Raw genomic sequence first — 15,025 nt, forward strand, 5'->3', positions numbered from 1 at the left:
GTAAACTAGCTTATCAAGAAAAATGCCATCTCCTGAAAATAGAGAGAAGTAGTACGATATTTGTGTGGGGAAAACAACTCTTTCGAAGAGGAGGTGATTTTGATAAACAAAAACACCCCGGAAAAACGTTACACGTTGCGAGCAACGACTTTAAATCGTTAAACAAACCTCTATTTCTCTATTGCGAGTGTGTCTTCAATAGAAAGCTATCTTTCCCTACCGCGTAGCAAAAAATCTCCACCTTCTTTTATCTTTACGCATAATCTCAATTTGTTCTGCTCTCTTTCGGATTGAGAACTGATGTTGACGAGAGTTCTTAGAATTATGACTACTGGTGCCTTTTTACCCAACAGGTGTTCTTTATATCTCCTCGTATGTCTGATATAAAATACTGAACATACATCACCATGAACTACCTGAGGGGTCTGCTACTTTGCAATCATATTTATTAACCATCAAACGTCTAATCCTGAATGAGATACTGCCTATGAAAGGTACTGAAATGTACTTTTCACTTTCATTTTTCCCGTTTTTAGAGTCCCCTAAAAAGGGAACCATGTTTGTAGTTTCCTTTTGAAAAATTTTCTCTACTATATATTACCTGCGAAATATATGCAAACCTATTTTGTCACATGTAACCTCGAGTTTTATTTGGAGTTTAATGGAAAGTTATCAACAGTTAGATGGCCTTGCAAGGGGTAATGCGTTAGCAGGCATTCTGGCCGATATTTTTATAAACACGTTAGAAGAAAGTTTTTTTAATATGATGCACCTACAAAACTTGCGATTCAGTTGTATTTGAGATAATGGAACGGGAGATAAAATTCATCAGCTCTTTGGTATGTCCAACAGTCTTCAAGAAAAAGTTAATTTTACACGTGAGTTGCAAAATGAAAATCGCGATTTTTTTTATCTGAAACGCGGTGTTTCATGTAACAGAACGTGTTTCGATATTTTCCGCAGACTATCTAATACGAAGCAAATTACACGATCTCACTGAACGCCCGCAGCAGTCCCACAAGATGGCATTCTTTCACTTACTTAGTCCTAAATCGCTCAATAGTAACACATTTATCTCCGGAAAAAGTAGAAAAGTGATGAATATAACGGATACGATGCATGCCAAATAGAGAAGTCTTTTGTGAAGAAAGCTGTAAAAACGGAAAAGTGAAAGTAAATGGAACATTTCAATACTTGTCATAGGCAATATCTCATATAGGATTAGATTTTTGCTGATTAATTAATGTGGGTGCAAAGTAACATTCTCTACTGCCAACACCCTACAGAAAGACTTCAGCTACAACGTGAAAACCACAAGTGATTCCTAAGGTAGTTCAGGTGTCTACGAAATTACACTGTTCTATGTCCAGTATTTTATATCGGGCATTTGGGGAGAGATAAAGAACACCGGTTGGGTAGAAAAGGTACCAACACCCATACTTCTAAATTCGCAGAACACTCGTCAACATCAGTTCTTAATCCGAAAAAGAGTAGAATAATTCAAGATTCTGCATAAAGAAAAGGAAGGATGGAGACTTTCAGAACACGCGGTAGGGAAAGATAGCCTCCTATTAAAGGAACAGTCGCAATAGAGAAATAGATGTTTGTTTAACGGTTTCAAGCAGTTGCTCGCGAAGATGTAATGTTTTAATGGGGTATTTTGTTTATCAAAATTACCTCCTCTTCGAAAGAGTTCTTTTTCCCACACACATCTCGAACTACGTCTCTTTATCTTCACGAGATGGCAGATGGCTTTGTTTCTTGATAAGCTAATTTATCATAAGAGGGCCATGTTAATTACTTCTTGTTACGTCGTTTTCTAAGCTCAAAAGTTTTGCATATTACTACATTTTTCGCTAGAGGAGCAAGCTACTTACAGCTTCATGTTAATACAGTTTTTTTTTTTCCTTTTTGCCTTACACTGTGAAGAAATGTGCGCTCATCGAATTACCCGATATACAGTACTTTTATCCCTTGTAATTTTATCTGATTTCAGTCCATTACTGTTATACTGTTTTATTTTGGTACCACAACTATGTGTTGCAACAAGAAAAGTTAAATATTATAGAACTGAGCGTATACTACGGCATCAGCATATGGCACACGGTTGTAAGTAGGCTGTTTATGTTTTCTTATTGGCAACGTTACGTAGCGCTCTATATGAAAATCACTGGCTGTGCTGTGTGCAGTCTCTGGCTAGTTTTCATTGTTGTCTGCCATTGTAGTGTGTGGCAGCGGTAGCTGGATGTGAACAGCGCGTAAAGTTGCACAGTTGGAGGTGAGCCGCCAGCAGTGGTGGATGTGGGGAGAGATATGGCGGAGTTTTGAAATTTGTAAGACTGGATGTCAAATATGACTATTAAGGTAAATACATTGTTTGTTCTCTAACAAAATCTTTCATTTGCTAACTACGCCTATCAGTAGTTAGTGCCTTCCGTAGTTTGAATCTTTTATTTAGCTGGCAGTAGTGGCGCGCGCTGTATTGCAGTAGTTCGAGTAACGAAGATTTCTGGTGAGGTAAGTGATTTGTGAAAGGTATAGGTTAATGTTAGTCAGGGCCATTCTTTTGTAGGGATTATTGAAAGTCAGATTGCGTTGCGCTAAAAACATTGTGTGGCAGTTTAAGCACAGTCTTGTATAATTGTTGAAAGGGGACGTTTCACGGTGTTCTCCATGCCAGTCTACCACAGGGCTGCAGCTAGTTGCTTCGCGGTTAGTTTGACCTTTGTCTGTTCAACAGCTATACTTGTTTCAATCTTAAAGTTTTTATGGATTTTAATCATCCTATCTGTATATATGTTGAGCCCCTCAGCACATGTTTTACGTAATGTAAATAACACTTATTATTTTCCATTTAGAAATTTTAATTACTTTATCCCCCCCATGAACCATGGACCTTGCCGTTGGTGGGGAGGCTTGCGTGCCTCAGCGATACAGATAGCCGTACCGTAGGTGCAACCACAACGGAGGGGTATCTGTTGAGAGGCCAGACAAACGTGTGGTTCCTGAAGAGGGGCAGCAGCCTTTTCAATAGTTGCAGGGGCAACAGTCTGGATGATTGACTGATCTGGCCTTGTAACAATAACCAAAACGGCCTTGCTGTGCTGGTACTGCGAACGGCTGAAAGCAAGGGGAAACTAAGGCCGTAATTTTCCCCGAGGGCATGCAGCTTTACTGCATGATTAAATGATGATGGCGTCCTCTTGGGTAAAATATTCCGGAGGTAAAATAGTCCCCCATTCGGATCTCCGGGCGGGGACTACTCAGGAGGACATCGTTATCAGGAGAAAGAAAACTGGCATTCTACGGATCGGAGCGTGGAATGTCAGATCCCTTAATCGGGCAGGTAGGTTAGAAAATTTAAAAAGGGAAATGGATAGGTTGAAGTTAGATATAGTGGGAATTAGTGAAGTTCGGTGGCAGGAGGAACAAGACTTTTGGTCAGGTGACTACAGAGTTATAAACACAAAATCAAATAGGGGTAATGCAGGAGTAGGTTTAATAATGAATAAAAAAATAGGAGTGCGGGTAAGCTACTACAAACAGCATAGTGAACGCATTATTGTGGCCAAGATAGATACGAAGCCCACACCTACTACAGTATTACAAATTTATATGCCAACTAGCTCTGCAGATGACGAAGAAATTGAAGAAATGTATGATGAAATAAAAGAAATTAGTCAGATTGTGAAGGGAGACGAACATTTAATAGTCATGGGTGACTGGAATTCGAGTGTAGGAGAAGGGAGAGAAGGAAACATAGTAGGTGATTATGGATTGGGGCTAAGAAATGAAAGAGGAAGCCGCCTGGTAGAATTTTGCACAGAGCACAACATAATCATAGCTAACACTTGGTTTAAGAATCATGAAATAAGGTTGTATACATGGAAGAACCCTGGAGATACTAAAAGGTATCAGATAGATTATATAATGGTAAGACAGAGATTTAGGAACCAGGTTTTAAATTGTAAGACATTTCCAGGTTCAGATGTGGACTCTGACCACAATCTATTGGTTATGAACTGTAGATTAAAACTGAAGAAACTGCAAAAAGGTGGGAATTTAAGGAGATGGGACCTGGATAAACTGAAAGAACCAGAGGTTGTAGAGAGTTTCAGGGAGAGCATAAGGGAACAATTGACAGGAATGGGGGAAAGAACTACAGTAGAAGAAGAATGGGTAGCTTTGAGGGATGAAGTAGCGAAGGTAGCAGAGGATCAAGTAGGTAAAAAGAGGAGGTCTAGTAGAAATCCTTGGGTAACACAAGAAATATTGAATTTAATTGATGAAAGGAGAAAATATAAAAATGCAGTAAATGAAGCAGGCAAAAAGGAATACAAACGTCTCAAAAATGAGATCGACAGGAAGTGCAAAATGGCTAAGTAGGAATGGCTAGAGGACAAATGTAAGGATGTAGAGGCCTATCTCACTAAGGGTAAGATAGATACTGCCCACAGGAAAATTAAAGAGACCTTTGGAGATAAGAGAACGACTTGTATGAATATCAAGAGCTCAGATGGAAACCCAGTTTTAAGCAAAGAAGGGAAAGCAGAAAGGCGGAAGGGGTATATAGAGGGTCTATACAAGGTCGATGTACTTGAGGACAATATTATGGAAATGGAAGAGGATGTAGATGAAGATGAAATGGGAGATACGATACTGCGTGAAGAGTTTGACAGAGCACTGAAAGACCTGAGTCGAAACAAGGCCCCCGGAGTAGACAACATTCCATTGGAACTACTGACGGCCTTGGGAGAGCCAGTCCTGACAAAACTCTACCACCTGGTGAGCAAGATGTATGAAAGAGGCGAAATACCCTCAGACTTCAAGAAGAATATAATAATTCCAATCCCAAAGAAAGCAGGTGTTGACAGATGTGAAAATTACAGAACTATCAGTTTAATAAGTCACAGCTGCAAAATACTAACACGAATTCTTTACAGACGAATGGAAAAGCTAGTAGAAGCCAACCTCGGGGAAGATCAGTTTGGATTCCGTAGAAACACTGGAACACGTGAGGCAATACTGACCTTACGACTTATCTTCGAAGAAAGATTAAGGAAAGGCAAACCTACGTTTCTAGCATTTGTAGACTTAGAGAAAGCTTTTGACAATGTTGACTGGAATACTCTCTTTCAAATTCTAAAGGTGGCAGGGGTAAAATACAGGGAGCGAAAGGCTATTTACAATTTGTACAGAATCCAGATGGCAGTTATAAGAGTCGAGGGGCATGAAAGGGAAGCAGTGGTTGGGAAAGGAGTGACACAGGGTTTTAGCCTCTCCCCGATGTTATTCAATCTGTATATTGAGCAAGCAGTAAAGGAAAGAAAAGAAAAATTCGGAGTAGGTATTAAAGTTCATGGAGAAGAAATAAAAACTTTGAGGTTCGCCGTTGACATTGTAAAATCTGTCAGAGACAGCAAAGGACTTGGAAGAGCAGTTGAATGGAATGGACAGTGTCTTGAAAGGAGGATATAAGATGAACATCAACAAAAGCAAAACGAGGATAATGGAATGTAGTCTAATTAAGTCGGGTGATGCTGAGGGAATTAGATTAGGAAATGAGACACTTAAACTAGTAAAGGAGTTTCGCTATTTGGGGAGCAAAATAACTGATGATGGTCGAAGTAGAGAGGATATAAAATGTAGACTGGCAATGGCAAGGAAAGCGTTTCTGAAGAAGAGAAATTTGATAACATCGAGTATAGATTTAAGTGTCAGGAAGTCATTTCTGAAAGTATTTGTATGGAGTGTAGCCATGTATGGACGTGAAACATGGACGATAAATAGTTTGGACAAGAAGAGAATAGAAGCTTTCGAAATGTGGTGCTACAGAAGAATGCTGAAGATTAGATGGGTTGATCACATAACTAATGAGGAAGTATTGAATAGGATTGGGGAGAAGAGAAGTTTGTGGCACAACTTGACTAGAAGAAGTGATCGGTTGGTAGGACATGTTCTGAGGCATCAAGGGATCACCAATTTAGTATTGGAGGTCAGCGTGGAGGGTAAAAATCGTAGAGGGAGACCAAGAGGTGAATACACTAAGCAGATTCAGAAGGATGTAGGTTGCAGTAGGTGCTGGGAGATGAAAAAGCTTGCACAGGATAGAGTAGCATGGAGAGCTGCATCAAACTAGTCTCAGGATTGAAGACCACAACAACAATAAATACAATTAGTTTATATTCACAACTGGGAGCAAGATATCACCTGTTATTGTTCAACAACATTTCTAATTTTTAGATAATTCCTTTTTCTTGTTAGAAAGATATCTAAAATTTAGTCAAACCAGAAACGAATGAAAACTGGGCACTGATTGGATGTGTACTTCGTTAATTGGAATAATTCGATAGGAAGTGTCATGTTCGTGTAGACGTCAAAATACATCGTGAGAACGGCCCACACACCTCTAAGGAAAAAATTAGAACTTTTCCCATACAAAGTGACAGTCGTGCAAGAACTGAAAAATACTGATCATGGCAAGAGACTGTATTATTGTCAATGGTTCAAAAATTTCGTTCAACAAAATGGAAGGGATATTCTTAATGAAACGTTATTCACTGATGAGGTGTAGTTTCATTTATCCGGGTACACGAAATCGCAAAATTCTCGTATGTGGAGTACTGCAAAAAATGGTTCAAATGGCTCGGAGCACTATGGGACTGAACATTTGAGGTCATCAGTCCCCTAGAACTTAGAACTACTTAAACCTAACTAACCTAAGGGCATCACACACGTCCATGCCCGAGGCAGGATTCGAACCTGCGACCGTAGCAGTCACGTGGTTCCGGACTGAAGCGCCTACAACCGCTCGGCCACCGCGGCCGGTGGAGTACTGCAAATCCATTGTGTATTCATGAGGAACCACTTCATTCTATGAAAATAGGAGTTTGGATTGCAATTTCTAGACGTCGCATTGTGGGTCCCATATTTTTCAACGAAACAGTAAACGCACAACGATACTGCAGTGATATTCTGTACCCACTCATAGGAGAACTTGTGTTAAGTCAAATACTGAACGGTTATTTTGAACAAGATGGTGCAACCGCGCATACAGCTCGTGTTTCAATGTCACTGCTTGATGATGTTTTTGGTGATCGCATAATTTCACAGGGACTTTGGCCTTCACGATCGCCTGACCTAACAAAAAAAAAAGTTCAAATGTGTGTGAAATCTAATGGGACTTAACTGCTAAGGTCATCAGTATCTAAGCTTACACACTACTTAACCTAAATTATCCTAAGGACAAACACACACACACACACACACACACACACACACATGCCCGAGGGAATACTCGAACCTCCGCCAGAATCAGCCGCACAGTCCATGACTGCAGCGCCCCAGACCGCTCGGCTAATCCCGCGCGGCCTGACCTAACACAACCTGCCTTTTTCTTCTGGGGTGCAGCGAAAGCAACTGTCAATAAAAAACGTCTAAAATCCATCGATGAATTTAAAACTGCAATATCCACTTTCACTACTTCTGTTGCTGAAGAAATGTTACAGCTTGTGTTTGGAAACATGATTAGACGAATTGAGTTGTGTATTCAACAACAGGAGGGACACTTTCAACACTTAATGTGAAAATTTGTAAGTAAGAATGGATATTCAATAAATTAATAACTTGTATTTCACTGAGTTTCATTTCGGTATATTCACTGCGGCTACGGCACGCGTAGCTAACAATCATACGGCACAACGGAGAGATTTTTTGAACACCCCATAAAATCTTCCAGTTTACGTATTGTACCATTATGTTCTAGCCCTGAAATTTACAGCTCAAAGGACAGGCTTTTATATATGAGTGACGTTTCAAAATTATGTTTCGTCATTGTTTTCCACACGGAAACTTTACTGCCATGACATCATGAACAATACTCCTTGCAGTACTTTTCGACATAGTCACCACTGACAGTGAGACATTTGTCATAGCGCATAATCAGTCTGAAGAAACCGCTGTGGTGTAACTCGGCGCTGTGTGATGCAAGGAATTGCCGCACAGCCTGCTCCACCTCAACGTTGATTTGTAAGTAACATCCCGAGAGTGCGGCTTTCAATGCAGAGAACAGGTGAAAGTCCTATATACAACATCAACGCCCAAAAATCTGACGACACATGACCGCTGACACACTAGTCCCACTTGCCCATTCACACTGGATAACAGCGCGCACTTCCAGTGGCGATCACGTTGTCAGTACACGTCTGTCTGCCATTGTGATATGTACTCAAATAACTTTTGGCACATCTATCTGCTGCTACTCTCTCTTCATCGGCATGTCGCGTATCCCCGTGCACTTTGATTTTATATACAGTTTATGTTGCATATCACTTTAAGTGAAGTATATGTTGATTATTGTTGCGAACACAGAAGATAAAATGCGGTTCTCGCTACGGGTTTCTGTAGCTGAAAATTTTCACTTTGTCTCCTGTGATCTTTCATCTGGGGATACGCACAACACTAAAAGATTTCCTGCTGTAAATGTATGATCTTTAATTTGCTAGACTATGTTCTCATAATTCCGATGTAGCTTGTTAGAAATGTATCTTTACGGTAACTGATTACGAAATTAATCATGTCTATCTCTACTTTCGCCTCTGAAATGCACTGAAAATTACTCTTATTATATGCACAAAAGTTACAGTATGCAGTGTTTGCCAAACATGAAAGCTTCAGTGGCTTTTTTAATATTTGAACACTATTAATTGCCACTGCTAACTCTAGAGCATGAAACTAAAAATGAAAATTGATTTTAATATTACCAGCCAGACCAGATTTCAACACAGCAATATTTGATATCACACAAGTAAAGTTTTAACACTCTTGATTTACGTAAATTATTTACGCCACTGATGTTGTACTAGCTATTGTCCATGTCCATCTGAAAATAACATAATAAAATCTACAATTCTCCTCTGGGGTCTCCGAGAAGCTGAAAGAAATAATTTCAATGTACCATTACCTGCCCTCTTAGTAGCGGGAAAGCTGCTTTCATTCAATTATAGTTTGAATTTGCCGCGGCAGCGGCTCCCGCGATTGTGGTGCAGCACTGCGTCACGGAAAATTCAAAATTCGCTGAAAACTGCTAAAAATTTCGAATGAAATACTGGGCAAGCTAGGTAAAAATTATCACAAGCATTTTTAACAACTTCTTTTTTCAAAATCAACATAAAATTCAAAGGACACAAACATAAAGATGAAAAATAATAATTTTCTTTTTTACAGTATCCATATAATCGATACCTGTTCATACAGAAATGAAATATAACAACACAGTTAATTTTTTTTTCACATACATTACACCGATTTTACAAATGTATTACCAGGAAACGTGACAGGCACTATATGCATGAGTCATTCCTCCTCTGCTAACGCCCCATCCATCGCTAAACCAGCAACTGGCGTGGATTCATATGGCGTTTGTTTACGTCACATGGTATACCATCCCCTGTTTCAAAAACAATGACTAAACTTACATTCCGAACTTTCCTCGCAATTAATAAGGAGAAAGGACCTGCGTGAATCTATGTAACTATATAAGCAGTACCGTTCCAGCTTGCATGAGTCCACAAAGGAGGTCTTTCCCAGACCTGTATTTCCGGAACGTGTTTCATTCCATTATCGTTTACTTTCAGCCGTGGTAGTTTTCGCTCTTCATTATGATACAAGTGTCATTACTTGCAGTGTGTGCTGGTTTTGCCTTACACGTATCCCTGCTGTTCTCTTAGGAACTAAGATTGCCACATCAACAACATTGAAAATGTTACTTTTCTATTGAGTCTCACGTCGATTCAGTATCCAGCTGTAAGCACCAGTCTCCTCCACTATGATGATGGTTGCAGGAAAAATACATTTAGGTAGCCATGTATCGCTGAAACCTGCAGTATCTGTCATCGCTGTTGTCTTCTGCTCGTTAGTCAATTTGATTATCACAAACTGCTGACAGATTTTCAGCTTACTTCGTATCTGCGGGTGATTTTGTTATTATTGTGCATCGTAAAGGCATATTCCTCTGATATCAGTATAAGGAATAGTAGCAGTTTATATACGAGCATCTCTTACACTTGATGTATACTTTTTGTCACTGTGGTGTTTCAATTCAGGAAGCGCTTGAACCAGTTGCAAACACATTTTCTGCTCATGCCCTCTCCTTCATACACTTTCACCGATACCTCATAGTAATTTTCACAATTTGAAATGAAGTTTGTGGCAAAGCGAAATCAGTGATGACCAGTTACTTTAATTATATTAATTAATAAAAATACCACGTATAATAAACGACCTATATAAATAGGATATTTAATTAAATATAAATGAAGTAATTAATTAATTTGGGTGCCAGAAGCAGCGCGTCAATCGATATAAATGTAAAAGAATAACCGCTAACAAACAACAACCACACAGTAGGAAAGAGTTAGAGATGTAGGGATTAATTTGGATTCTCTAAAGTGTTGTCATCTTACAGTTTATCAACATTTAAAGTGTGTTACAATTCATTAGACGATGTAGACACCTGTGTAAATTATTCTGAATTTACTTACGATTACCCAGGGTTACCGAATAAACTGCTATGCTGTTATGACTCTGATAAATCGTTTGTACGAATATACCTGGGTGCAACAATTTTTAGAGATACGACATGGAATGATCACACAGGCTCCATCGTTGGTAGCAGTTCGGTTCATTGGTAGGATACTACGAAAATTGAAGGAATCTATAAAATATTTGAGTGACCCATCCGCAACCACTGGTTAAGCGTGTGGGGCCCATACCAAACAGACCTAACAGAGGGTACAAATCATATACAAAGAAGGGTGGCGCGAGTAGTCGCAGGTGGATCTGATACTTAGAGCAGAGTCACTGAGTTGAAAAATGTGACCCGGCAGACACCAATTATACCACGGAACCCTACTCACAAAACTTCCGAAACATTATCAAACATGGTTCGAATGGCTGTGAGCACTATGGGACTCAACTTCCGAGATCATCAGTCCCCTAGAACTTAGAACTACTTAAACCTAACTAACCTAAGGACATCACACTCACCCATGCCCGGGGTAGGATTCGAACCTGCGACCGTAGCAGTCGCCCGGTTACGGACTGAAGCGCCTAGAACCGCTCGGCCACCGAGGCCGGCAAACATTATCAATCATGTGGTGCGCCGTGTCCGCTGCAGTGGACAGTTATTAGTGATCCTTTCATTGGCACTTTCAATTAGTCCTGAGGCTCAAAATTCACACAGTCCACTACAGTGGGTACTCCCTACTAGTGTTGTGCCCCTCATGCATTTTCAGCCTTAGGACCTATTGAAAATGCCAAAGAAAGGGCCATTAAAAGCTCTCCATTGCAGTAAAAATTATGCACCACACGGTTAAGCAAGGAATCTAGGAATATACAGTACTAAACCCTCTGTCGATCGCTCCTTTGGGGGGTGGGAGAGGCGGGGGCGAGACAAGATTAGATCAGAAACATATGACCACCTATCAGTGGACATCAAAATGGGACGTGTCTAGATTTCGCCTTTCTAATGGTCTGAGCCCGGCTGAGGAAACTTTCAGTGAAGTGTCTGAATATCTGTGGAGAAATGGCAGTCGATTCTTACTCAAGAGCCGAAACCAAAAAACGTACTGATTTCAAACGCTGGGGCTTGGAGCGAAGTTCGCGTTCTAACTCAACCCAAAGTGTCTCCATTGGGTTCAGCTTGGGACTCTGGACAGGCCTGCCCATTTCAGCAATTTTACTGTGCATAAAACATTGCTTGATGGATGCTACCGTATGACAGGGTGCATTGTCATGCTGATACAAAGAACCATCCTCTGCGAACATCTCCTTTACAGTAATAAGCACACAATGGTATAAAATGTGTCCATATCATTACGCATTTAACATCTGAACCACTAAGAAACACACCCATACAGTAACACCACATCCTGTGTACTTCACATGATGGCAGGTGATGGTCTCCAGGCATTCGCCCAACTCAAAACGTTCAATCGGATTATATAAAACGTAACAGTCAGCCAACCGGTTGCACACAACTCTTTAAAAAAACACATTAACTACGTGTCGATAGATCTAAGACTATCTTCATCAGAATGGCAAAAGTTACCTTGAAAAATATATAAGGTACAGGTGACATACGTCAGATAGTTACTTATGTGAAAATTCTCAAATAAAAACCAGAAAACTATATTTACATGAAATCACGTGATAACTTTTAAACTTTTACCAACAATGCTACTTGTGACTCTTCAATCTTTCCCGGCTGATGTGCTGTAAATAGTCTTCACGGGTTTGCCGCCGGATCACGTTGTGCAAATTCCACAATATTTCCTCGGAGCAACTGTCCGACATCTTCAGGTGGTTCAAACTTGCTCGTGGCTATGTACGACTGACTGCATCCGCACGTCGACGCCCCGTTTCTAGAACACGCGCGCGAAGAATGCGCAGCCACGGTAATCGCACATGCGCAGTGATTTGCCATATTCAAACTCCCTCTGCCGAAAATCGCAGAGCGACTATCCTGCGCGTGCGCTTTACGCTCCGTTTGTCAACAATGCGGCCAGACGTTACTCATCAACGGCCGTACTAGGCCAATGTTATGACGGGCCTGTTACCGGAGAATCTTGCTTTTCGCGTCGTGATTTAACAGCAGCTAATGCAGGGTTCCAGTCTGTGCTCAGCTGAAATCCCGTATCGTTGTTGATGAGATTATCGTCTGTAGTGATAGGTATTGCTTCCTTAATGACGCAATCCCAGAAAGACGATGCAGGGAATAAAACTTTCGTCTTTTCATAAATCATACGATGTCCCGTATTCAGGCAGTGTTCCGCAATTGCCGACTTTCCCGGTTGACGGGGGTGTATATGACGCTTATGTTCATCGCAGCGTTCTTGTACTGTGCGACACGTCTGGCCTATATACGTTGCCCTACACTGACAAGGAATTTTGTACACTCCACATTTCCTCAGTCCAAGGTCATCCTTAACCGAACCCAACAAGTTTCTCAGTTTTGCAGATGGTTGAAAAACACAATTCCGTATCGTCCGAGGACTCTTCCGATTCTTGACGACGTGGCACCAAAATACGGCAAAAAGGCCAAAGTGGTGGGTGCCTTCGTATCTTCATTCTGCTTCATAGATTGAACTCGCCTGGGCCTGAATGCATTACGTATCTGTCTCTCAGAATAACCGTTTTGTCGGAACTCTGCCTTCAAATGTTGTATTTCACTCGAAAGGCTCTCTGGATCAGATACCACATGTGTTCTATGAACTAACGTACGTAATGCACTACCGCATTGTGCAGGATGATGGCAGCTTGTGGCCTGCAGATATAGATCTGTATGCGATGGCTTGCGGTAGACGCTTTGTCCCAAGGTTCCATCTGCTTTCCTTCGTACCATAACATTGAGAAAAGGTAAAGCATTATCTTTCACTACTTCCTTTGTGAAGTTTATATTCGGATGGAGTGAATTCAGATGCTGAAGAAACGTAGGTAGAGTATCAAGTCCATGTAGCCACATCACAAAATATCATCCACATACCGCGTATGTTTTCTGAGCACAGCCTGGAACCGTATTAAATCACAACGCGACAATCAAGATTCTTCGATAACACACTCGTCATAACATTGGTCTAGTACGGCCGATGGTGAGTAATGTCTGCCCACATTGTTGGCAAATGCAGCGTTCAGCACACGCGCGGGAGCGATTTTCTGCAGAGGGAGTTTGATTTGAATATGGCACCATATATCTGCAAATTATTGCGCGTGCTCGATTTCCGCGCCTGCGCATTCTTCGCGCACTTATTCTAGAAACGGGGTGTCGACGTGCGGATACCGTCAGTCGTACCTAGCCACGAGCAAGGTTGAACCACCTGAAGATGTCGGACAGTTGCTCCGAGGAAATATTGTGGAATTTGCACAACGCGATCCGGCGGCAAACCCATGAAGACCATTTACAACAGTGCTGTTGTCGAATGGCATGTTTCTTGTTACATGAGCCAAGAATATAAAAATAACTAAACTCCATCCGAACAGGCCTTGGAAGGTCCAACGGTACTGACCGGCCGCCGTGTCATCCTAAGCCCACAGCCGTCACTGGTTGCGGATAAGGAGGGGCATGTGGTCAGCACACTCCTCTCCCGGCCGTACGTCAGTTTACGAGACCGGAACCGCTACTTCTCAAGCAAGTAACTCCTCAGTTTGCCTCACAAGGGCTGAGTGCACCCCGCTTGCCAACAGCGCTCGGCAGACCGGATGGTCACCCATCCAAGTGCTAGCCCAGCCGGCAGCGCTTAACTTCGGTGATCTGATGGGAACCGGTGTTACCACTGCGGCAAGGCCGTTGGCGGTCAAGAATATAGGCCATAATAAAAAAGAGACAGTTATCACAAAGTAATAAAATCATAGTTGCAAGCTGCGGCACAAGTTAACTGCTGTAGCCAGTTAACACCGACACATACACAGCGCAAAAGACATCAGACTAAACGGCATGTAAGCCGACACTGCCATGAGATGAACACAAGGATTAGTAGTACCATCTAGTAGCAAAACGGCAAATACAAAATTGTTAAGGCTTTCGTGGCCACTTGTTGACAAACTGCCTATTGGCTTCTGTCTCGGGTTCTTCGGCCGACGTTCATCTAATGATTTTTCTGACGTTTCGCCAGCACGAGTGGCTGGCATTGTCAAAGCTTCACCCTCCATTGCCGGTGGTGAACTGGAGGCGAGCTCGCGGCCGCAGACTATATGTACCTGGCGCGCCAACGTCCGAGGGCTTCTCCGCGGTCATTTCCGGTGCGGTTCTCCTCTTGCTACCTGCGACGGTCGTTCGCTGCAGTACGGGAAGCCAGGATCCGTTTACCTTAAGGCTTTCCTCTTTCTTGTTGAAACTGTTCGCGTGTTTTTGGATTTCTACAGCTTCTCTGAACAAGCGCGTGTGATAGTGCTTCTCTACAGCCAGAACTTCCGTGTCGGCGAATTTTATTACGTGGTCGGTCTCATTCAGTGCGTGCTCTGCCACGGC

General features: G+C 41.7%; 1 pseudogene; it reads right to left on the bottom strand.

The window, feature by feature from the left end:
- Nucleotides 1–14,232: 14,232 nt before the first annotated feature.
- On the bottom strand, nt 14,233–14,349 carry LOC126238647 (5S ribosomal RNA; annotated as a pseudogene).
- Nucleotides 14,350–15,025: the final 676 nt, after the last annotated feature.

Source organism: Schistocerca nitens, chromosome 2 (assembly GCF_023898315.1).
Source record: "Schistocerca nitens isolate TAMUIC-IGC-003100 chromosome 2, iqSchNite1.1, whole genome shotgun sequence".
In the NCBI taxonomy this organism is placed as follows: domain Eukaryota; kingdom Metazoa; phylum Arthropoda; class Insecta; order Orthoptera; family Acrididae; genus Schistocerca; species Schistocerca nitens.